We start from the raw sequence: 26,510 nt of genomic DNA, 5'->3' as shown, positions 1-26,510 counted from the left end.
TTGAATGAGTCCAACTCACTCTTTTGCAAATAATCAGTACATGGAAAGATAGTAACAAACTTGATTTTGGCATCATATTTTGCAAAAGTTTACTGGCATCACTTTTTTTTTTTTTTTTTTTTTTTTTTTTTTTTTTAACAGAATGGAGAAAGGAAAAACAAATGAATAAAAAAAAATAATCCATACACCAGATTACTGGTGTCCTATGTTCATAAAATATCTGTAACAGTTAGACTTGAACAGTTGTGGGTTGAACTTTGGAGGGAAACAATTCTGGGGAAGCGAGTTCCAGAGAGATGCAGTTTGGGGAATGAAAGAATTCTGATAGGCAAAAGTTCTGCAATATGGCTGAGTGACATTCCAGTAATGAGCGCTACCAGATGCAAGTGTAGCACGAGGGAAGGCATGGAGAGGTGGCACCATGGACGCAACTTCGTCTGAGCATTTGCCAAAAAAATATCTGTAAAATAATGCAAGAGATGCAACATTCCTTCTTACTTGAGGGGAGGTAATTTATTTGTAATGGCAGGGTTGTTAATAATTCTAACAACATTGTTCTAAATTTTGTCTAGTTGTTTTAATGCAACCTCTCCACATCCATTGCACAAGGGTGAGCAATATTCAAGCTGAGAGCGCATATGACTTTTATAAATTATAGCTAACTGCTTATCAGCAAAGAAGTTACGGACTCTGTACAATAATCCAAGTTTCTTTGAGGCAGTTTTAGCAAGTGATCTGACATGAGAGGTCCAGCTGAGGGCATTGTTAAGTGAGATGCCAAGAATTTCAATACTTTTGGAGAAGGGAATATTAGTGGCACTGAAGGTAATATACGAATCTGGCAATATCTGTCTATTAGTAAATTGTATATATTTAGTTTTACTAGCATTAAAAGAGACAAGGTTGTTTTGTCCCCATTCACTGATCGTAGATAGGTCTTGATTTATGGAGATGGCTGTACTGAGTTGATAGGTAGAGGTATTAGACTTTGTAAATGGGTGTCTGAGTGTGAATGAACTATGTAGTGTTGAGTCATCTACGTATAAGTGGATGGGATTGTGGGTGACAGATAAGAGATCATTAATATGAACCAGGAATTGGGTTGGCACCAGAACTGATTCCTGCAGCATGCCGGTGTTAATTGAGGGGAAATTGGAATGTACATCATCTACTTTTTACTCTTATTTTCCTGTCACTAAGATATGAAGAAATCAAAGGAACAAAAGATGTTAGTCCATAGCAAGGGAGTTTGGACAGCAGGGAACGGTGCCATATTCTGTCGAAAGCTTTAGAAATATCAAGAGCTACTGCATGAGTTTCTCCATGTAGATCAGTTGATTGATGGATGGTGTGAGTTAGGAGATTGAGTATGTCAATGGTGGATCTTTCGTGGTGAAAACCATATTGTCTATCACTAATTAAGTTGTTGGATTCAAGATGTTTAACAATGTGCTTATTGATTTAAGTTTCAAATACCTTACCAAGAGAAGATGCAACAGCTATTGGTCTGTAATTGGAGGGGTCAGACGAATTTCCTTTCTTCAGAATTGGGTGGATATTGGCTTCTTTCCATGAATTTGGGAATAAAGAAGTACCTATGCATAGTCTGAATGTACCCATAATATATTGAACCAATTAGGGGAAGGCTGATGATATAGCTGATAATTCTGTATGATTTATGTTTGTTAGAGGTGACTGCAACAACCTAGTGTTTGGTTTATACAATAGACCCATAATTTAAGGCTGAGGGAAGTAACAAGCTTTCAGAATACCAGTGGTCTGCCATTGAGAGATTGTGTTATTAGATGAAGATTTCCACCACTATTAACTCATTGAAGATGAAGTGTGACTGGACTTCTTGAGGATGCCACTGGTTTTCTTCCTTGATGACCTTTCAGAGATGTCTCCAACCTGTGTTGGAAGCATCTGTGAGGATTGCTAGATCTGGAGGTGGAGGGAACTTCTGCACTACCATGGCCCATAGGTCCATCTGTAGCCATTTAACCAAAGCTCCTTAGGTGATTGAGAATAGGCATATAGGTATGCCTTATGGCACTTGTTGAACACCACACTGCCCACACTAGTTAAAAAAGGCCAAAAAGAACAGCTGTCAGGGTGACCTTCCAGCTGAGTGCATGGAAGATGATGACACCAACAGCAGACAATCAATGAATGTTGGAATTCTAAGGTAGTTTGAGGTTGTACGATCACAGCCGGTGACCAGGAGAAGATTCGTAGGGTGTAGATCCCCTCGCCAGTGTCATTTCACCGATGTTATTGTATTTTTCTCTTCCAAATGACATACAGTACTTGGAGATCTGGAAATAGCTCACAAAGGACATTAGTTATTGGTGACCTACATTCCAGTGGGTCTCATAAGTACTTTCTGCCCTCTGATATCAGAGGCGTATGATTCTAATGGGGTCCTTCCTCATATTCTCAAGAGCTGTGCTTTTGTACTGATACCATCCTGCTTAGCCAAATCATTGTGTTTTTGTCTGATAACTCATCTTTTTTTTTTTTGCCTGGAAGAAGCCTCATTCAGCCTTTTCTGAAGAATGACTTCCCACCCCTTTGACTGTCCAAAGTTCTGTATGGGCTGGTGAGGAATACCTTCCTATGGTGGAGAGGTACCCAGTTATACAAGCATCCTTCAACCCTTTCCTTGTCCTATGCAATGAGGATGGTGGGCTGCAGCAGACAACTTCATCCTACTGTTTGCTGAGTTTACTTTCGGATAATCTTGGGGTTACAATGACAGCAGCTTTCTGGGGTTCGTCAGAGATGCTCGGCTGTTGATCTTTCATTATGTTCTGAATTATGGTCAGTATCTGTTGGAGTCTGAACTAGCTCAGGAAGTTTCCCACCACCACCCACGCCCAGGGCTTGGTGGGCAGTCTGACTCAGGCCGCCCTAGAGAGAGGATTTGCCCTTGCCTGTACCTATTAGAATAAATCTCAAGCTGGCCCTGTTGTTCCCATCTCCCTCCTGGTTCTCACCCCAACATGGTGTACTGGGCTTCTACAGGTGACCTAGGAGCAGCGCCGCCAGTGCTCGAGCAGGGGAACCCAGCGTCAAAAGACTGGTTCCGCTGCATGACGTCAGGAGCCCAAGTACGCAACAACATGTACAATGTGCCACCACCCCAGCTACAACCTCCAGGAATGGGGACAGCCTACCAGCTGGCGTACCCAACCCTGCACCCGGAGGCACAGGCCCAGTGGCGAGTACCTGCATCACCAGCGGCTCCCGGTAAGGCTGTTATGGGAATGGTGCCATCCCAGCTCGAGCAATGGGCCTGCATTGTCGAGTGCTACAGCAGTGGTTGCAGGTGGGTCCCACCCTTGGCTGCGGGTTGCGTGAGATTGCTAAGTGATCCTGAAGTGCAGCAGTGCTTGGACACATAGGTGGCCAAGCATAGATTTGAGGCCATGTGCACAGAGGAGGCCGTCGGCATGATGAGGAGCATGGTGGTGGACCCCAGGTTCATTGTGGAAGCATGGTCAGACTTCTTCATACACAGGAGCCCACTGATAGTGTGTGTTCTTATGTGGTAAAATGTAGGGCCAAGGCAGTAGAGTTTGATTTTAAGTGCCCTCAGTGTTTCAGAAATCTTGATGATTTCATGCTATTGAAAAAGCTTGTGGTGGGGCTGCACAACCTCAGTATGAAAACAGAAGTGCTGTGGTGACTTCCAGTGTTGCAATTTGTGGAAGATATCACAAATGCTTGTGAAGGGTTTGAATCGGCGGAGAAAATGGCAGGAGTGTGCAGCAGTAGTGGTGTGGCAGGTGCTTCAGTGAGTGACAAGGAGACAGAAGCGGCCGGTGCCACATGGGCACGGCAGGCAAGTGCAGGGCCACCCCAGCCTCGTGCCCTTCCCCCACCAGCAAAAGGCTGCTGGAGGTACGATGGCAGCAAGTGCAGTGGGGGGTGCAGGTGCCCTGCTGTCAAGGCCATCTGCCACATATATGGGAGGGTCAGGGTCAGCCACTTTCAGCGAGTGTGTAGGTCAGCAAAGCAACCTAGCCCTGCCAAAACCACTTGCAGCTTCACGGTAGCCGGTGCTGAGGCGTCTGCATGCCTCGGGGAGGAAGTGAAGCGCGATGACCCACCTGCAACATGCGAGGTGACGGCGGTAGCCGACATGGGTGCACAGGTATGCATAGCGAGACGCCACCTCATGCTGGGCCTCGGGCTGACCCCACGAAGTTTACAGAGACCTACTGTGAGTATCAATCGCCTCACAGGTGGGAGCATACATATTGTGGGATGCAAGGAATGCAGCTTCAACATGGGCAGAAGGTCTGCTAGGGCGAACCTGTACTTCACTGATGGGGTGCAGCGGCTGTATCTGTCGCTGAAGATATGCAAAGCGCTGGGCGTGGTGCCACACAACTTCCCCAACGTGCCTGCGACTGTAGGGGCCGTTGAACGGGTGGAAGAGCCCCCAATCCCCACCCAACCCAATACTCCCCCATACGCCCTGATGGAAGAAGATGTGAACCTGTTGGAAAAGTGGTTCCTGGAGCACTTCAAGCACATGATATTTGCAGTGAATCACGCCCCCCTGCCGGAGACGAAGGGGCCAGCCCACCACATCCACCTGCACCCCTGTTCAAAACCCTACATGGTGCACATGCTAACGTCTGTCCCCCACCTCCTTTATGATGAAGTTCGCCAGCAGTTTGAAGAGGACATAAGGAACGTATAATTGAGCATGTACCTGCTTGAGAACCCACAGAGTGATGTTCTCGTATGGTGGTGGTCCTGAAGAAGGATGGGCAGCTGTGCAGAACAGTGGACTATCAGCAACTCAACCAGGCAAGTCAGTGGGAGAGCCACAACACCCGCCCCCCATCCAGTGCAGTCACCAGCATGCCAAAGCACACGTTCAAAACAGTAGCAGACACTTATTCAGAGTACCACCAGATCCCCCTGGATGAGGAGAGCAAGAAGCTAACCACCATTATTACCCCGGGGGGGCGAAAGACTGACTAAGAGGGTGTATGTAGGTGAGGTGGAGGGAGGGAGAGGGAGGGGTAGACCGAGGATGAGGTGGAGGGATGGAGTTGAGAGGTATATGAGGGAGGGGGGGGTGAGCTGGGGGGAGGGGAGTCAAATGGTGGATGACAGAGTGACTTGGAGGCGTTTTGTCTGCGGCCACCCTTTGCGGGATTAGGGCGTCGGGCTATAGATAGATAGATAGATAGGGGCCGATTCCACTACCAGCGCACACCCACTGGCCACTGTGCAGGGCAGGACACTTTTACCAACAACTTCGACGACGCAACAGCAGAGATCCCAGGAAACTAAAATGTGATGATGACATGCTTCTGCACGACTGTAGCATAGCTGTTGCTTTCTGGCACACATACCAGATCCTGTGAACATTTGCAGAAAACGGGATCATGCTCCGCCCAGACAAATTCTGCTTCTGCAGGAGAAGCGTGACCTTCGCAGGTTATCAGCTTGGCTGGGAGGAGTATCAGCCAAGCCAGGACTTGCTAAGCTGTATAACCAATTTCCAGATGCTGCCACACCTCTCCCTTGTGGTTCAGACTGGTGAACCAGGTTCTCGCCATTACACCACTCATGGAGCCCTTCAGAGAATTATTGAAAAAACCATCAGGGAAAGTGGTGTACTGGGACAGCCAGCTCCACTCCATCTTCGAATCATTGAAGGAGGCTATAGGCAAGCTTGCGGTGGAGGGCCTCCACTATTATGACGTCACAAGGCCCACAGTGGTGTTCACTGACTTCAGCAGGCTTGGCACTGGTTTCATGGTCCTGCAGCAGTACTGCCAGTGTGTGTCTCAAGAGGCCCCCCTGTGCTACAAGAGCAGCTGGAAACTGGCCGTGTGGCAGCCACCATCTAACAGTGGCTGAAAAGAACTAATTTAAGAGGGGGAAGCCCTTGCCATTGCATAGTGCTTGAAAAAGGTGCACCTGTTCCTGCTGGAATGTCTAGACCTCGCTTTCATCACAGAACACGGTGCACTCACCAAGATCTTAAAGGATAAAGAGCTGAAAGACAATAGCAACCCCCACATACTCATCCTCAAGGAGAAGACATTGATGTACTGATTTTGCATAAAGTACCTGAAGAGGGAGATGAATCACACAACAGATGCACTGTCAAGATATACCCTGCTATGGGGTAGACCAGACGAGACAGACCTGAAGGAAAACGAGGCTACATGTGCTGTGGTTGCAGCAGCGATGGCCTGCGCCCTAGAAGATGAAGAAGGTGCCATCGTGGACCCCCGTCAAGTGGAGGAGGAAGCACACCAGGTTGAGGACTACAGGCTCCTCCATGAGCGCATGAGTGCTGGGGACTGGGCTGACCTGAAGGATGAAGAGCCGATAGCACTCTGCCCATACTACAGGATGAGGAGGCACCTGTCATGCCAGGGGGACATTGTCATGTACACCAGCGATGAGGATCACCTGTGACTTGTAATTCCCAGTGCCCTTTGCTGTGCGGTCCTAGCCAACCTCCACACAGGTCACCAGGACAGGGACTTCATGCTCAGGCATGCCAGGCAATGTGTGTACACAGTACTGGCCCAACGTAGATGCTGAGGTGGAGCAGAAGAGGAGGCATAGTCAAGTATGCGAAATCAACGCCCCATCACAACCCGCGGAAAACTTGCTGCCCACATCCCCACCCAAGTACTCCTTCCAGCAAACAGTGGCTGACCTGTTCCGACTGGAGGGGGAAGAGCACATTGCTTACATAGACAGGTTAACTGGCTGGCTGGAGGTGGAGCATCTGCCCAGGGGCACTGCCAGCTCATGGCTCATAACAGCCTTTCGTAAATGGTTCAGAAAGTTCAGTATCTCGGAGGTCCTGCCTAGTAATGGGGGTACGAATGTCAAGAGTGGGGAAATGAAAGCATTCCTATCTGCGTAGCATGTGCAGCTGAGGGTGTTATCTGCCCATTACCCGCAGTCCAACAGCTGAGCAGAGGCCGTAGTCAAATCCACCAAGAGGCTGCTGAGGAACAGCACTGGCCCTTAAGACTCCCCGGACTCGGATGCAGCTGTCCGGGTCATATTGCAGTACCTCAACACCCTGCAACACGACACTGATGCGTCCCCAGCCCAGCTACTGATGGGACGTCAGCTAAGAGACTCCGTACTTGCTGCCAAAGAACACTACAGGATCAGCAGGTGATGGGGCAGGATGCTGAGAAGCAGGAATGAGCCATGGCCCACACTGAGGATGCAGCAGCCACAAGATTCAGCCAGACGGCACACAGCCTTGCCCATCTTAACCCAAGCCAACAGGTGTACTTACAGAACTAGGAGACAGGGCAGTGGGGCCATGTAGGAGTTATTGTTGGCACTCCAGCCCCAAGGCAATACCTGGTGTGGCTGGACGGCAGTGGGCAAGCCTCCCCTAGGAATTGCTGCCACCTACATCCCTACGGGGAGACAGGGGAACAGACACGCACCATGCACGTTAAGGGTGGTGCCCAGCAGGAGGCTGGCCACAAGAGGGAGGCCCCTCAGCCTCTCCCTCCCCTGGAGAGGCTGTGATGTGCTAGGCACACCCCAATACATGTAGAAAACTATGTACCATGGTATTGCAGTGCTTTGCACCCCTTGGCATGTTAAGGTGTTTTATAATGTGTATAACCTTGTTGTGCTTGTACTATGATACCATAGCAATGGTTGCTCAGCGTGGGTAATTGAATTCCTTATTGTTGTGCAGTTATGCCATTCTGAAGTCAGCATGTATGTTACATGTAAATTTTGCCAGCCTTGTGCCATGTAACACCTAGTCTTAAGTTATGATGAGTGTTAGTATCTGCCCATTGTTTTATTATTTCAGTGACCTCCCTCCTCCTTGACCAGTGTGCTTTGTATCAGTACTACAGGAAGTGGGGAATTCACTGCTATGGAGAGGGGGTGTTGGAGTTTGAATTTGCATAGGAAGTTTCCCGGCACCGTCTGTGCCTGGGGCTTGGCAGGCAGTCTGACCCAGGCTGCCCTAGAGAGAGGACACGCCCTTGCCTGTACCTGTTAGAATAAATCTCAAGCTGGCCTTGCTTTTTCCATCTCTCTCCTGGTTCTCAATCCAACAGTATCCTTTTGGGACCACGCAGACACTTGCTTTTTTGTCAGACATGTCTAATGGTTTTCATCTAGGTCAGCAACAAATCTTTCATTTTTATTATACTTTTCTGTGGTTTGTATACCTCCCTCTGTCTGTCATAAATTTCTGATTTACCTTCCCATGGTATCTGTCCTTCTGTCATTGCAGTGAACTGTAATTTCCATTCTAATCATTCTGTAGCTACTGTGATATGTGGCCATTCTTTTTCTTCCAAAACTACCAGTTGTGGTGTTTATTTTTTTAGAGCTTTCTGCTTCTTATTGACTTGAGCTGTACAGTTAGCATAAGCTGCTCATGCTGACGGTCTCACACCCCAGTTTTTAACCCACCTTTCATAGCTGTCATCACATGTGACACCACAGATCTCATGCAGCGAGGCTGTGGCACATAAAATTTCCTCAGTTTGTGATATGTGATTGGGACAAAGCAAACCATTTTTAATGCCTCCAGAACTGAGTTTTATTTCCATTCTGTTTGCCACAGACTATCACCTTGCCTTTGAAATAACACAACTCTGTTAAGTTGTTGGTTTCTTTTTAAAAATGTGGCAGCATTTCTAGGAGAGGGCCTGTCCATCTCTCATTCAGTAGCATTTTTCACTCTCATAAACTTCAGCAGAGTTTGTTTATTACCTGTGTACATGTTCATGAAATTTCTTGCTGAATCTTTGTACTTGAAAATTCAGCTCTTCAGAAGTTGGGTGCGTAGAACTGATGCTATCCCTTTTTAACCCTATATACTGTGCACAGAGTGCTGGTCACATATATTGACATATGAAGTCAAGATTTTTTTGTTTTTATCTCATCAGTTCCCTTCCTCAGCATTTCCTTCAATGACCTTATCCTAATTGGATATGACCCTCCACTTTCATCCCCCATGGGAGAGCCTAGCCTTGGGGGATGGGCAATTTTCTCATTTAGGACTGAAAGCTCAACCCTTTCACTCCCTTTTCCAAGCATGGGCACAATAATAATTTAAAAAATAACTCGACACTACCGTAAACATGTTTTATATCAAAAAGGTGAAAAAAGATTCGTAATAATTTTTTTTCGAGCCAATCCTAATATATTATGTACTGAAATCATTCAGTATCTCTAATATATGTGCAACATTTCAGCACCATTACATTGTTCTGGGGGGTAAAAAAAAAAATGGTAACACATGCGATGTTCCAGCGCGGCAGCACCTCGCGGTGGCGGATATCGGTTGCCGATATTTCTGCAACTTATGCTCCATTCAAGCCTCACAATGGGTCGGGTCCAGGAAGCTGGGATTTGCACTGTTAGGTGGGTTTGAACTTTCTCTTCAATATGGCAAGAAAAAAAAAAATCAATTTTTGAAACTTCAGAAAATGGCCCCAACATCGGCCTGGGGTGCATGTAAAATTTCGGACCCATGGCCACGGAGGGGTTAAACTTGTTTTGGAGCTCATTTGGATGGGTTTTGGACTTGGTTGGAGGGAAACCTAATGTTGAAAAACGCATCCCACTACTTTACATGTTAAATTTATGCCGATATACAATACCCCGCCTAACGATGGGCTTTTACCTAATCAGTTGGATCAGTAAACTGGGGTATACCTGTACAGTAATTTTTGTTTCTGGTAGTGTGTAAGATATTTGGATGGAATCATTGTAACAGTGAGATACACCAGGAGTGTGCACCGGTTATCATAACTGGTGCTTGAAAGCAGTTCCATATTTTGGCTTCAGACATGTATTGAGGCCATATTTTCAAGAACTCAAACTTTGCCCTCGGGTTTTACTTTCAGGAATAACTCAAACCTTGGTTTCAGTTTGAAGTCGAGGGAAAAGTGTAGAAGTCTGAAGATAAATCCTAGGCCAACTCACTGTGATATCTTGAGTGCTAGATCCCTTTACTGCCTCCCCCCCACATGCATGCACATCTTAATTCTGACACTATATCTTACACACACACACACACACACACACACACACACACACACTCTGGGAGAGGGTAAGGCTGAAGCGATAAATATGAAACAAGAAACTGGAGAGAATGGCAAGAAAGACATCACAGTGGAATATATTCCCCCGAAGACAAGGGCATGGAATGACGATGAATAACAGGAGATGTTGTCAGATATGGTTAGTTATCTACAGAAAGTGATTGAGGAAAGTAACAACATAATTCTGATGGGTGATTTTAATTGTAAAGAGATGAACTGGGAGGAATGGGACTCAGGAGGCAGTGATGATTCGTGGGGCACTATATTGTTAAATATAACAATGAATAATGTAATGACCCAATGGGTCAAAGAAGTGACAAGATTCAGAGGTGATGACACGCCAGCAAGATCAGATTTACTGCTAACCAAAGAACCTGATGTAACTGAATCTTTGAAATATCTGTGTCCTATAGGAAAAAGTGATCACGTGGTCTTTGAGTTCCAGATGATAAAAGGGAACGTGGTGCCATGAGATGAACCTTATGGACAGGGAAGATACTACTTTGGGAAAGCGAACTTTACAGGATTTTTGATATTCTTTGAAAATGTGGATTGGACAAAATAGAGAGGAACAAGAGAGATACAGAGGAAGTGGGATATCTTCCTAGACCTGTATAATTCGGGAGTGGAAAAACACGTTCCAAGAGTAAGTGGGAAAGCAGGAAGAAGGATTGGTTTAACAGAAGGTGTATGATAGCAAGAAAAGAGTGAGACATGGGATGGAATAACTGGAGAAAGAGAGGTGATAATAGAACAAAGGAAGAATATAGAAGAACTAGAAATGAATATACAAGAATACATAGAGAGGAAGAAAGGAACTTTGAAAAAGGTATAATTGACAAATGTAAGGAAGAACCCAAATTCTTTTATTTTTATTTTTTTTTCCAAGGAAGAAGAAACCAAAGGCCACAAGCCCACAATAAGAGTTCCCTCCAAGAGAAAAACAAAATACAAGAGAGAGCCAAATTCAAGATCCATTCATTTCGAGATGCCTGGACACACTGCATTTGAAAGACTGAAGATCATAGGCAGCAGGAAATACAGACTGAGGGAGACAGTTCCAGAGTTGACCTGTTGCATAAATGAAGGACTGGGAGAAACGGTTAACTCTTGCATTAGAGAGCTGGACAGAAAAGGGATGAGAGTTTGCTGCTAGACGGGTGCTACGCGGCCATTGTAGAGGTGGAGGAATGCATGCAGACAGTTCAGAGGAGCAGTGACCATTAAAGTAACAATAGAAAAGAGATAAAGATGCAACAGTGCGGCGAAGAGACAGAGGTTGAAGGGAGTCAGTAAGAGGAGGAGAGTTGATAAGATGAAAAGCCTTTGACTCCACCCTATTGAGAAGAGCTGTATGTGGGGAGCCTCCCCACACATGAGAGTTGTACTCAACATAGGGGCGGATAAAACCCCTGTATAGAGTCAACAATTGTGCAGCGGTAAAGAAAGAACGGAGTCGGCTTAGCACACCCAGTCTCTTGAAAGCAGATTTTACAAGAGATGTAATATGATCTTTCCAAGATAAGTCCTGAGTAAATGAACCCCAAGCATGTTCAAGGATGATGCAGGATTAAGCTGAATATTATTAAACTTTAGTGGGTATACCTGTGGAAGATTTTGACGGGTTGATAGGTGTAAGAACTGAGTCTTAGATGCATTAAAAACAACAAGATTATTTTTACCCCAGTCAGAGATACGAGCCAAGTCAGACATTAGGTGTCCTATAGCCTCATCCCTTGTTTGTTGAAGTAACTGCTGAGACAGGCGCTGTGGAAACCAAATGGAAAGGTGAAGGGTGGAGTCATCAGCGTATGAGTGGATAGGGTTTGATGTACAGCATAGAAGGTCATTGATGAATAAAAGGAAGAGAGTTGGTGATAGGACAGAGCCCTGAGGAACACCACTGTTGATAGATCTAGGAGAAGAACAATGGCCGTGTACAACAGCGGCTATAGAACGACCAGAAAGGAAGCTAGCAATGAAGGCACAGATAGAAGGATAGAAACCGTAAGAGGGCAGTTTGGAAATTAAAGATTTATGCCAGACTTGATCAAAAACCTTTGAGATGTCAAGTGCAATGGCAAAGCTTTCGCCAAAGTCCCGAAACGAGGATGACCAGGAGTCTGAAAGGTAGGTGAGAAGATCGCCAGTGGAGCGTTCCTGACGGAACCCGTACTGACGATCAGAAAGGAGGTTGTGATAGGAAAGATGCCTTAAAATTTTTCTATTGAGAATTGACTCAAAAACTTTTGAAATACAGGACGTTAAAGCAATTGGACGATAGTTGGAGGGCTGGGAGTGGTCACCCTTTGTTGGGACTGGCTGAATGAGAGTAAACTTCCAGCAAGAAAGAAAGGTACAAGTTGACAGATAAAGGCGAAAGAGTTTGCCTAGGCAGGGTGTAAGCACAGAAGCACAGTTCTTGAGAACAACAGGAGGGACTATCAGACAAATATGCCTTGTTAGTATTGAGGCCAGTGATGGCAAAAAATACATCAGCTGAAGAAAATTTAATGTCAGCCATGAGGAAGTCAGAGTTGGGAAGTGATAGAGGAACAGCACCGGAATCGTGTAAGGTGGAATTGGAGGAGAAAGTCTGTGCGAAGAGATCTGCTTTATCAGTAGAAGAAATAGCTACAGAACCATCAGAGTAGTAAAGAGGACGGAAGGATGATAAGGTAAAGTTGTTAGAAAGGTTTTTGGCAAGGTGCCAGAAGGAGCGGGAAGAATTCGAGTTGGAGAGTTGAGAGCATTTAGTACGGATGAAATTATTTTTAACAGAGCGAAGAACAGACTTAGCACGATTCCGGGCAGAAACGTAAAGATGATATGATTCAGGGGTGAGTTGGGTCCGGTACCTTTTGTAGGCCCTCTCCTTGTTGCGGACAGCATTAGAACAAGCGTGATTAAACCAAGGCTTTCTTGCGTTAGTCAAAGGATATGTTTTATACTAAAAGATTTGTTTTATACAAAAGGAAGGAATCACCAGACTGAGAGTAGAAGGAGAGGTCTATGCAGATGTGGCAATGCAGGCTGAAATAATGAACAAATGTTTCCAATCGGTTTTCACTAAAGAAAGGTATTTTGTGGAGGGGGAGGGAGTGACTAGAAATGTAGTGATAAAAGGTATAAAAGTGGAAGTGCAGGAAGTGTAAAATTACTGGAAACTCAAGACGTAAGGAAAGCCCCAGGACCGGATGGACTCTCCACTTGGGTACGGAGAGAATGTAGAGAACAACTGACAGATAAGATTCACGATTTAATTGTATGTTCTCTGGAAGAAGTGAAAGTGCCTCGGGAATGGAAGAGGGCCAGTGTGGTACAATTTATAAGGCAGGAAACAAGGAAGAACCCCTGAATTATAGACCAGTGTCCCTGACCAGTGTAGTCGCAAAATTGTGCAAGAAAATTCTGACAGACAGATGGATAAAATATCTGGAGGAGATGAACATTTTGGCTGAAAGTCAGTTTGGATTCAGAAGTGGAAAGTCATGTGTTTCCAACTTGTTGAACTTTTACTTGAGTGATTGATGTCCTACAGGAGAGAGACAGCTGGGTGGATTGTGTGTATTTAGATTTGGAGAAAGCCTTCGACAAGGTACCCCACAAGCGACTTATGTGGAAATTGGAGCACATAGGAGGACTAAAAGGAAACCTCTTGGAGTGGATGAGAGGCTTCTTGATAGACAGACAAATGAGGACAGTAATAAAGGATAGGATGTCTGGATGAAGGGAAGTAACAAGTTGAGTCCCACAGGGCTTGGTGTTAGCACCAGTAATGTTCCTGATTTATATAAACGATATGGTAGATGCCAACGGCCATACCACGGTGAGTACACCGCTTCCCATGCGATCAGCGAAGTTAAGCAACGTTGGGTCTGGTTAGTACTTGGATGGGTGACCGCCTGGGAACACCAGATGCTGTTGGCATCCCTACGTGTCAAGTGGGGTTGGTGGAGGATTAGTGCACCTCCCTGTAAAACAATTAACTCAAAGCCCTTGGCCACCCCGTTTGGGATACATGGCATCTGGCAATGAATGAATGAATGAATGATATGGTAGACAGAATGAACAGATATGTAAGTCTGTTTGCTGATGATGCAAAGATCTTGAGGAGAGTAGAAGTCAAGGAAGACTGTGAAATGCTACAGGAAGACCTGGATAGGATTCATGATTGGAGCCGGATGTGGGAAATTAAATTTAATGCAAGAAAATATGAAAGATTGGAAATGGGTTAAAGTACCAAGTGGCCATCACTGAATTATATGTTGGGTAATGAACCAATCATAAAAGTGAGAGAAGAGAAAGATGTGGGAGTGCTTGTTCAGGATATTTGTCACCAGAAAAACACATTAGCAAGGTAGTTAAAGAGACGTACAGTCTCTTGACTAACATAAGAGTGGCATTCCATTACATGAATGAGGAAATAATAAAAAAATTGATAATGGCCCTGATCCACCCCAGGTTGGAATATGCAGCAGTAATGTGGTCCCCAAACATAAAGAAAGATATTAATAAGATCGAGAGAATACAAAGAACAGCAACCAAGATGGTCCCCAACCTGGCAGATCTGTCTTATGGAGAGAGGCTGGAAAAGCTGGATTTACCTTCCCTAGAAGAAAGGAGAGAAAGGGGCGACATGATTGCATTGTTCAGGGCTGTGATGGGAGTAGATAAAAATGATGTTTTTTTTTTTTGTTTTTTTTTTTATGCGAGGAAGAAGGAACCAAAGGCCATGAGCCCGCAGTAACAGTTCCCTCCAAAGAAAAACAAAATACAATAGAGAGCCAAATTCAAGATCCGATCATTTTGAGATGCCTGGACACACTGCGTTTGAAAGACTGGAGATCATAGGCAGCAGGAAATACAGACAGAGGGAGACAGTTCCAGAGCTGACCTGTTGCATAAATGAAAGACTGGGAGTAACGGTTAACTCTTGCATTAGAGAGCTGGACAGAAAAAGGATGAGAGTTTGCTGCCAGACGGGTGCTACGTGCCCGTCGTAGAGGTGGAGGAATGCAAGCAGACAGTTCAGAGGAGCAGTGACCATTAAAGTAGCGATAGAAAAGAGATAAAGATGCAACAGTGCGGCGAAGAGACAGAGGTTGAAGGGAGTCAGTAAGAGGAGGAGAGTTAATGAGACAAAAAGCCTTTGACTCCACCCTATTGAGAAGAGCTGTATGAGGGGAGCCTTCCCACACATGAGAGTTGTACTCCACACAGGGGCGGATAAAACCCCTGTATAGAGTCAACAATTGCGCAGGGGTAAAGAAAGAGCGGAGTCGGCTTAGCACACCCAATCTCTTGGAAGCAGATTTTACAAGAGATGTAATATGATCTTTCCAAGATAAGTCCCGAGTAAATGAAACCCCAAGCATGTTCAAGGATGATGCAGGATTAAGCTGAATATTATTAAACATTAGTGGGTATACCTGTGGAAGATTTTGTCGGGTTGAAAGGTGTAAGAACTGAGTCTTAGCTTCATTAAAGACAACCATATTATTTTTACCCCAGTCAGAGATACGAGCCAAGTCAGACATTAGGTGTGCCATAGCCTCATCCCTTGTTTGTTGAAGTAACTGTTGAGATGGGCGTTGCGGGAACCGAATGGAAAGGTGAAGGGTGGAGTCATCAGCGTATGAGTGGATAGGGTTAGATGTACAGCTTAGAAGATCATTGATGAATAAAAGGAAGAGAGTTGGTGATAGGACAGAGCCCTGAGGAACACCACTGTTGATAGATCTAGGAGAAGAACAATGGCCGTCTACAACAGCAGCTATAGAACAACCAGAAAGGAAGCTAGCGATGAAGGCACAGATAGAAGGATAGAAACCGTAGGAGGGCAGTTTGGAAATTAAAGATTTATGCCAGACTCGATCGAAAGCCTTTGAGATGTCAAGTGCAATGGCAAAGCTTTCGCCAAAGTCCCGAAACGAGGATGACCAGGAGTCTGAAAGGTAGGTGAGAAGATCGCCAGTGGAGCGTCCCTGACGGATCCCATACTGACGATCGGAAAGAAGGTTGTGATAGGAAAGATGCCTTAAAATTTTTCTATTAAGAATTGACTCGAAAACTTTTGAAATACAGGACGTTAAAGCAATTGGACGATAGTTGGAGGGTTGGGAGTGGTCACCCTTCTTTGGGACTGGCTGAATGAGAGCAAACTTCCAGCAAGAAGGAAAGGAACAAGTTGACAGACAAAGACGAAAGAGTTTGCCTAGGCAGGGTGTAAGCACAGAAGCACAGTTCTTGAGAACAACAGGAGGGACCCCATCAGGCCCATATGCCTTGTTAGTACTGAGGCCAGTGATGGCAGAAAATACATCAACTGAAGAAATTTTAATGTCAGCCATGAGGAAGTCAGAGGGGGGAAGTGATGGAGGAACAGCACTGGAATCGTCTAAGGTAGAATTGGAGGAGAAAGTCTGTGCGAAGAGATCTGCTTTATCAGTAGAAGAAATAGCTACAGAACCATCAGAGTAGAAAAGAGGAGGGAAGGATGATGAGGTAAAGTTGTTAGAAAGATTTTTGGCAAGATGCCAGAAGGAGTGGGAGGAATTCGAGTTGGAGAGTTGAGAGCATTTAGTATGGATGAAATTATTTTTAGTAGAGCGAAGAACAGACTTGGCACGATTCCGGGCAGAAACGTAAAGATGATGTGATTCAGAGGTGGGTTGGCTCCGGTACCTTTTGTAGGCCCTCTCCTTGTTGCGGACAGCATTAGAACAAGTGTGATTAAACCAAGGCTTTCTTGCGTTAGTCAAAGGATATGAGAAAGGAATGTATGCTTCCATGCCCGAGAGAATAACCTCCGTAATGCGCAAGGCACACTCAGATGGCTCACGGCCATGGAAGCAATAATCATTCCAGGGAAAATCAAAGAAGTACTGCCTGAGGGCCTCCCAGTCTGCAGCTCCAAAATGCCACAGACGACGTTTCCCTGGAGGGTCCACAGGCCGTACCGGAGTGATAGGACAGGTTAAGGTAATAAGGTTGTGATCGGAGGAGCCCAACGGAGAGAAAAGATTAACAGAGTAAGCAGAAGGATTAGTTGTGAGGAACAGGTCAAGTATGTTGGAGCTCTCTCCAAGGCGGTCAGGGATACGGGTAGGGTGCTGTACAAGCTGCTCTAGGTCATTAAGGATAGAAAAGATGTAGGCTTGTTCACCAGGTGGATCCGTGAAAGGAGAGGAGAGCCAAAGGTGGTGGTGAACATTGAAATCTCCAAGAATGGAGATTTCAGAGAAAGGAGAAATGGATAGAATGTGTTCCATCGTAGAAGTAAGATAGTCGAAGAATTTTTGATAGTCAGTAGAATTAGGGGATAAGTAAACAACACAGATATATTTAGTCAGAGAATGACAGGAAAGCCGAAGCCAGAGTGTGGAGAATTCAGAAGAATCAAGTTCAGGAACACGAGAGCAAGATAAGTCGTTGCGTATATATACACAACAACCACCTTTGGCTTTGAAATGAGTATAGAGAAAGTAGGAGGATACAGAAAAGGGTTTGCTGTCAGTTGCCTCAGACAGCTGAGTCTCCGTTAGAAAAAGAAGGTGAGGTTTAGAGGAGGAGAGGTGGTGCTCAACAGAGCAAAAGTTAGAGAAAAGGCCGCGAATGTTGCAGAAATGAAGAAGAAGAGAGTCAGACAGTGGTTCCAGGCACCTTGAGTCGTCACCGGGAGAGGGGCAGATGGTGGGGGCATTTATGGTCTCCCCCCCTGGGGACTCCGAGGCTTGATAAAACGACGCCATTTTGGGTACATTTTGAATAGGAAGTGTAGTGTGTACTGTGCATGTAGTTTGGTGAAGATAGTTAGAGAAATTTGTACTGGAGAGCATGCTGGCCTACTCTCTGTGTAACTGAGACACTGAAAAAGTTCAGCAAAGGGGGATGGTCAGGAACTAGTCCTGAGGGCTGATGAAACGGGAGCTCCAGCACTCCCTGTCATCAGCTTTCCATCCACCTCGGGAGTACCGCCCTGCTCGACTGGTGCTACAGTCTACCTGAAGTTTGTCACATGCTGGTGTGAGTCGTCATCAATGTTCCCCCTTTCCCCAAGGACAGGGACAGTTGTAGGGCCTGGACGACCTCTCCACACACAAAGATATGGTATCACTTCACTAAATATTACACGCTGCACTATTTGTTAAGTTCTTGCACTAGCTTTCCATATAGATGCATAGACCTGTGGAACAGCCTGGACAAAGAGATTGTCCAGTCTAAAAACTTAAACGAGTTCAGAGCAATATTTGACTAACTGAGAAAAAGAGACGGGACCCCGTGAGTGTCGCTCATTTTCTGTATATCACAACTAGGTAAATACACACACACACACACACACACACGTACATAAAATTTGACTTACTGAGAAACAGAGACGGGACCTAATGAGCCTAGCACAATTCCTGTATATCACAATTAGGTAAATAAGGTAAATACACACTCACACACATACACAGTCCAGATGTCATCGGATGCAGAAGTCTTTGTCGACTCGTGGGGAGAAAATGCCTAATCAGCAAAAAAGAAGAGGCCAACCTATTTGTGAATACGTGGAATGAGTGCACGAGGTGGTGGTCCCGTCTGATATTAGTGAAAAAAACGAAAACCGGAGGATTCAGTCAAAACAAGCATAAGACACAGTGAAAGTTTATAGTTTTTGCTCTGTAACATAATGGTGGAAGGAAATTCTCTGATGTTTACATCTAGTGAATCTGAATTTACAGGTTTTTCCACCAATGACCAGGATAACGTAAGTATCAAATTTCAGCCAGACAAGAGTAGCAGGTGTAGAGAAAATGGCTGAGAAGAATGCTAGGGAGTTAAAGAAGGTATGGTCAGTAATTAAAGAGCTTCAGACCAAGTTAGACAAAGTCCATGTACACAGTGGTGAACAAGAGAGAAAAATATGAAAATTTGAAGTGAGTAGGCCTAATGTATCAGCCTCAAATGAAATACAGTGGGGCACCAAGTTTCGTGACAACAGGTTTCACGAATTCAACTTTCGCAGCATTGACCAAATGTTCCTGAACTTCCACTTTTGCGTGAAAAAAATCGAGTTTTGCGCACAAATTTCGGGTTTTGGGTAATATTTTGAACTTTGAATTTTCCACACCGGCCACCTGCAACCCGCCACCATCTTCAATGACGTCATGTCAACACTCAGTCTACCCACTCCCGCCATTGTGTACGAACACCGCTGGCTCCATTGTGTTGGATTCTCACGGTTCAGTGGCCTCTACTATACCTGGTGGTGTTGGGAAAGGGACAGGTGGTGTGGGGCGAGGGCCAGGAGGTAGTGGTGGTGATAAAAAGTACCCGGGACCTTCAAAATCGGGAGGAAAGGCTAAGGCAAAAAGAGAGTATCGTGTTTGAGTGAAGAAACAGCAGTATGATAATGAAGTGAAATGAAAAGCACCTAGCACAAGAGGAAATTCAGCACAAAGTGGAAGTGTTGCATCAAGTGGCATCTGAGGAGGCAGAGAGAGAGAGAGGGAGGGTGGTAGTGAGGCAGCGAGGGGTGGCGGTGAGGCGTCTGGCAGTGAGGCAGCGAGAGGTAGCTCCGAGGTGGCTGGCGGGACCCAATAACCCCACCACACACCTCAGATACATATCCCCAGCATCCATTAAATACTTCAACCTTGTCTTTGTGGTATGTTTCTCCTTATATAATCTGTATTTATTGTTTGTATATGTGTCAAGTGGGGTTGATGGAGGATTAATGCCCCTCCCTGTAAAACAATTAACTCTAAGCCGTTGGCCACCCCGTTTGGGATACATGGCGTCTGGCAATGAATGATGATGAATGATCTCACAGTGCAGTGTACAATATTGATTTGATGTACTGTACTGTACTGTATTGCTAGTGAAAATGAAAATCTGGATAGCCAGGAACAAATTAGCATTTTTGCCATAAGGACAATGCCCCAACTTTCGCGATTTCAACATTCACGCATTATTTTCAGTCCCAATTAGGCGCGAAAGATGGTGTCCCACTGTAGAAGAGCCTAAAAGAGAAAATAAGAAGTTGGAGGTAGAAAGGGATAGGATGAAAAGTAAACTCAAAGAGTATTATTAGGAAGCGAGATTTGGTAGTTAGATAGTCTCATAGCTTCTTGACGTTTCTTGATGTTTACATACTGGTACGAGTCAGAGTTGCCTGTTTGCCTGCTGTTTGTGAGCTTAGTTATTTCGTAAGTTATACATTAATTTTTGTGCTCTTTTCTTCTTTATAATGTTTATGTGATACTTGTTAATTATCCAAGTCAGTATGCTAAATAATTTACAGTGTTATGTAATGTAGGAAAACTCTTGGCATGTTTTGATGTCTCCTAGTTGATAACTGTTGTTGCTAGGGGCTGATGCAAGACCAGCATATCCTAGAATGTTGAAGTAGATCATTCTAGTACAATGCAAGCTTATATAAGGATCGGTAACAAGTTCGGTCAGTTTTGGTTCAGTTTGAGTGTAGTGCTGTTAGTGAAGTTTGTGAAGAGTTGCTGGTAAGTATTAAGTGTAATTGCTGTCAGTGAAGATTATTTTCAGTACTTGTGAAAAACTGTGAAGTGTTGTCAAGCATTAAGTGTAATTTCAGTTAGTAAAATCTGTATAGCTCCAGTGCTTGTGAGAATAGTAAAGTGACGTTGGAAAGCATTAAGTGTGACCATTTGGGAAATAAAGACAGTGAACTTTAAGATGCCAGTGTTTATTTACAATGCCTCAGCTGATCTTGTGTATTGTACACCTGAAGGCTGACCATAGGAAGCAAAACTCACTGGGCAATGTCCATCCTGTACTGAACTACTGCTGTTGGAGCCTGTGGCAGTGTGGGGACAGGGACGTAACAGTGTGAACCAAAAGCAAAAATGCAAGATGAAGACATTAAGGAAATCAAGGATGAGCATAAGGGGTGGAAGAGAACTCTGGAGGAAGGGAAAATACATCTAAAGGAAATTATAGAACAACAGAGGAAAGAAAACCAGGAAAAAGTAGAGAAAGTAGTGGTTAGGCTACTAGAAAGTAAAGACACAACTGTCAGAGATGCAGCAGACAAGAAAAAATGCATGATTATCTCAGGTTTGAAAGAAAAACCGATGTCAGTAAGGTCAAAAAGAGAAAGGAAAGAACTGAGAAGGGAGAAGGAAATAGTGTCAATAGTTATGGAAGGAAATGATGAAGCCTAAGAGGAGACTGAAGAAGTGTTTAGGCTGGGAAAATATGTGGAGGGAGGGGCAAGGCCACTAAGAGTAAAATTTCATTCTCAGGTCCTGGTAAATGAAATAATCAATAAAACTTGGAAATTAGCAGATAAGGAGGGATTGAAAATGATATAGATAAGGAGAGATGGAAATGAGGAAGAGAGAGCTATAATAAAGGAACTTGTTAAGGAAGCTAAGGAAAAGAACGACCAGAGAATGGAAGAACAGAAGACTGAGCTCTATTGGAGAGTTATGGATCAGAAATTGAGGAAGTGGTATCAAAGGAGAGGGAGAGAGAAGGACAGAATAAAAAAATAAGAAACACAGTAAACTCTCTCTAATTCGAACCCAAATAATTTGGAAATCGGATAATTTGGATCTTTTTTGACCACCAGATAAATAATTTTAATTCAGATAGAAATTCGAATTAAGCGAGACAAGTCCTAAAAGGGTTCCAGTGATAAGTGGATGTGAACAGTTTTTGTAGTGATAAGTGTAGTTTCATTCATTCATTCATTGCCAGACGCCATGTATCCCAAACGGGGTAGCCAACGGCTTAGAGTTAATTGTTTTACAGGGAGGAGCACTAATCCTCCACCAACCCCACTTGACACGTAGGGATGCCAACAGCATCTGGTGTTCCCAGGCGGTCACCCATCCAAGTACTAACCAGACCCAACGTTGCTTAACTTCGCTGATCGGACGGGAAGCGGTGTACTCAACGTGATATGGCCGTTGGCATAAGTGTAGTAATAAATGTAATTTTTAAGAACTGTACAGTACCTTCGGTACAGTTAAGTGTACTATACTCTACTATTGCATTGCAAGACTTCATTATCAAGGTTTGACACTATTTTATTTATTGTATTGTGCACTCTTTGTGTATTAAGTAATAATATACTGTACTGTTCAATGTTTTTGTGAAAAAGCCATGTTTTAGTGAGCGAGGGTGTGATCTGGGGATAGGGGTAAGCATGAGCTCCAATAATTCCGATTTTTGGATAATTCGACATAGGGTTCTCCCCAATTAATCTGAATTATAGAGGATTTACTGCAATGCAAAAAGATTGAAATTGACATACACTAAAGTAGATGGTGTAATCTCAGCAAGGCTAGAAACATGTTTTCTTGAGGGTTAATGAGTCAGACATTATGTGCATTGTAGAGACCAAGCTAAGAGAGAACAATGAAATCCAAATGGGAGATGGGAGATACAAACTATGGAGAAGAGATAGAAAAGAAAAAGTGGGAGGAGTGATGATATCCATGAAAAACAGCCTAAATGTGGATAGTGTGGAACTGGGCGTAGGTATGGCTGAAGTGATAAACATGATACTAGAAACCGGAGGGAAAGGCAAAAGAGACATCACAGTAGCATATGTCCCCCCCCCCATAGAAGAACTAGACTATAGAAGACTATAGAAGAACTAGAAATGAGTATGCAAGAATACATAGAGAGTGAGAAAGAAACTTCAAAAAAGGTATAGTTGACAAATGTAAGGAAGAACCTAAATTGTTTTACAGGTTTGTTAATGGCAGATTGAAACAAAAGGAAAGAATCAATTAGCTGAAAGTAGAAGGAAATGTCTATAAAGATGCAATTATGCAAACTGAAATAATGAACAAAGGCTTTCAATCAGTCTTCACCAGAGAAAGTGATTGTGTGGAGGAGGAGGGCATGACATGAAATGTAGTGTTAAAAGATGTAAAAGTTGAAGTGCAAAAAGTATATAAATTACAGGAAACTCAGGATGTGAGGATGGCTGCAGGACGAGACTGGATCTCTACTTGGAATCTAAAGGAATGTGGAAAACAACTGGCAGATAAGATTCACAGTTTAACTGGATGTTCTCTGAAAGAAGGGAAAGTGCCTAGGGAATGGAAGAGGGCCAATGTGGTACCAATTTATTAGAGAGGGAACAAGGAAGAACTCCTGAATTATAGACCAGTGTCCCTGGCCAGGATGGTAGCAAAATTGTGCAAGAGAATCATGAAAGACAGATGAATAAAATATCTGGAGGAGATGGACATATTGGCATGAAGTCAGTTTGGATTCAGAAGTAGAAGGTTGTGTGTTTCCAACTTGCTGAGCTTCCACCCAAGGATGATTGACATGCTACAAGAGAGAGATATTTGGGTGGATTGTGTGTATTTAGATTTGGAGAAAGCCTTTGACAAGGTATCCCACAAGCGACTAATGTTGATATTGGAACACATGGGAGGACTGAAGGGGAACCTCTTGGAGTGGATGAGAGGCTTCTTGATAGACAAATGAGGACAGTAATAAAGGATAGGATGTCTGGATGGAGGGATGTAACAAATGGAGTCCCATAGGGCTCGATATTAACGCCCGTAATGTTCCTGATTTACATAAATGATAAGGTAGATGGAATGAACAGTTTTATGCAAGTCTGTTTGCTGATGGTGCAAAGATCATGAGGAGAGTAGAAGTTGAAGAAGACTGTAAATTGCTGTTGGAGGGCCTGGATAGCATTCATGATTGGAACTGGATGTGGGAAATGAAATTCAGTGCAAAAAATGTAAAATATTGGAAATGGGTATAAGTACCAAGAGACCATCACTAAATTATTTGTCGGGTAATGAACCAATCACAAAAGCGAGAGAAGAGATGGACTTGGGAGTGCTGGTCCAGAATAATTTGTCACCTGAAAAACACATTAACAAAACAGTTAGAGAGATGTATAATCTTCCATCCAGTATGTTACCAATATGCTGGAAATCGAACTTGGGACTCTTAGGTGAGAGCCAGGCAGCATACCACTACACCACAACCAGGTATGCAGCCTGGCTCTCACCTGAGAGACCTGGGTTCGATTCCTGGCATATTGGTAATATATTGGATGATTTTTCCTGTGTACAATACAAGTTTCTCTCTTGAGATGTATAATCTTGCGACCACCCGTATTTACTGGTGTATAAGGCTGACCTGTGTATAAGACTACCCCCAATATTTCCATACAAAATGTAAGTTTAGAGGTATACTCTGTGCATAAGACGAGCCCTAACTCATCAGACACTGGGAGCTTGCTGCCCCAGCAACTCCAATCCTTTATCACTCTTTCCATTGACCAGTGAAGTGATACTATTAACACCTTGCTAAGCAACACAGCCTTTGGTTAGGTTTTTACCTTAAAGCAGCTTCTATGTGGGTTTTACAGGCTATCTACCGTGCATGTGCCACCTCCAATATATAAATGGGTTATACATTTAATAATCCAGTATTAACTTATACTGTATTAGAAACTTAAAATCATGGTACCATCAGTTTTATACAATAGGTTAAAAGAAACTAATATTTTATTACAGTCATCACACCAATTGTCAGTGTTTAAAATCTTCAAAATCAGTATCATCCACATCTGATTTCATCAGTTCATCAACATCATTGTGGGTTAATGTTTGCAGTTTTTCATCATAAGGATCAGGCTCTGAATTCAGAGGTGTAGCTTTGGGATCAGTTTCCTTTTCCTCATCTGCCCACAAAATGTCATCTTCCATGCCATCCATTCAACATTTCTTGAAAGAACTGATGGCTGTTTCCATAGAAATATCATTCCATGCCATGATATTGAAATCACACAGCACATCCAAACCTGGCGCATGCATATTCCCACCTTTTGTATACGACATTTTACCACTGGTCATCCACTCACTCCATTGCTCACGGATGCAGTCTTTGAATTGTTTGTTCAGACAGACATCAAGTGGTTGTAGGACTGAAGTTTATCCACCAAGAATAACAGCAGTGTCACTGTTGTTTATCAGTGAGCCCTGCTTCAGATCTGGTAACCCTGCACTCAGTGGCAAACAACCCACAACCCAGCCAGACACTCTCAGACCAAGATACATGCCATTGGTCATGGCATGGGCTCAACAGGTTACTCACCTTTATGTCCTCATGGCTGTATCCATGGAGATATTTTTATAATAAATTGCCATCATATAGAGAACAAGTCATTTTTGATGATGATGTTAGTAACTTCAATGATTTTTGAAAGTATATGTACAGTACTATAATCAGCAAAACAGTAGTCAAGGTGAGTGTTTGGTGATGTTCCCCATCTCACCTGTGGATCCCATAACCACAGGATGTAGAGGTTAGGATTTTATACCTGGTGTTTAGGGCGACCTTCAATTTTGGACATTATTTTGTGAGGTTCAAGTCATCTTATACATGGGCAAATACGGTAATATCAGAGTAGCATTTCATTACGTGGATGAGATGATGAAAAAAATTGATAGTGGCCATGATCCGCCCCAGGTTGGAATATTTGGCAGCATTGTGGTCCCCGCATAAAAGGAAAGTTATAAACATGATCGAGAGCATACAGTACAAAGAACAGCAACCAAGATTAGCCTGGCAGATCTGTCATACAGGGAAAGACTAGAAAAGTTAGATCTGCCTTCCTTAGAAGAAAGGAGAGAGAGGGGTGACATGATTGCAGTGTTCAGGGCCATGATAGGAGTAGAAAAAATTGACAGAGAAGATCTGTTTGTGTGGGACGGGAGAGTAAGAAGAGGACATGGAATGAAACTGAAAAAGCCAAGTTTCTTGATGGATATCAAGAATATAGTTTTCCATATAGATATTTGTGTGTTCTCTGGAAGAGGGGAAAGTGCCTCAAGAATGGAAGAGGGCAAATGTGGTACCAATTTATAAGGGAGGAAACAGGGAAGAACCCCTGAATTATTGACCAGTGTCTCTAACCAGCATGGTCGCAAAATTGTGCTAGAGAATTCTGAAAGATAGATGGGTAAAATATCTGGAAGAGATGAATATTTTGAGTGATAGTCAGTTTGGATTCAGAAGTGGAAGGTCATGTGTTTCCAACTTCTTGAGTTTTTACTCAAGAATGATTGACGTGCTTCAGGAGAGAAATCGTTGGGTGGATTGTGTGTATTTAGATTTGGAGAAGGCCTTCAACAAGGTACCCCATAAGAGACTAATATGGAAACTAGAGCATGTAGGAGGACTGAAGGGGAACCTCCTGGAATGGATGAGAGACTTTTTGAGAGACAGACAAATGAGGACAGTAATAAAGGACAGGATGTCTGGATGGAGGGAAGTAACAAGTGGAGTCCCACAGGGCTCGGTGTTGGTGCCAGTAATATTCCTGATTTACATAAATGATATGGTAGATGGAGTGAACAGTTATGCAAGTCTGTTTGCTGATGATGCAAAGATCTTGAGGAA

The 26,510-nt window shown here is 43.9% G+C and overlaps 1 protein-coding gene and 2 non-coding genes across 3 annotated transcripts in view; 2 read left to right on the top strand and 1 right to left on the bottom strand.

Moving 5' to 3' along the window:
* Nucleotides 1–26,510, top strand: part of LOC145415681 (calcium-dependent secretion activator-like) — a 50,025-nt gene that overhangs the window by 10,268 nt on the left and 13,247 nt on the right. The window lies entirely within an intron of this gene.
* Nucleotides 13,906–14,024, top strand: LOC145415825 (5S ribosomal RNA). The gene has a single exon (XR_013900132.1). It is a non-coding gene; the product is annotated as a 5S ribosomal RNA (ribosomal RNA).
* Nucleotides 21,917–22,035, bottom strand: LOC145415819 (5S ribosomal RNA). Its single transcript, XR_013900127.1, has one exon. It is a non-coding gene; the product is annotated as a 5S ribosomal RNA (ribosomal RNA).

This window comes from Coenobita brevimanus, chromosome 103 (assembly GCF_032717465.1).
Source record: "Coenobita brevimanus isolate Jiangsu-jjx chromosome 103, ASM3271746v2, whole genome shotgun sequence".
Taxonomy (NCBI): Eukaryota; Metazoa; Arthropoda; class Malacostraca; order Decapoda; family Coenobitidae; genus Coenobita; species Coenobita brevimanus.
This window is presented reverse-complemented; position numbering and strand designations above follow the sequence as displayed.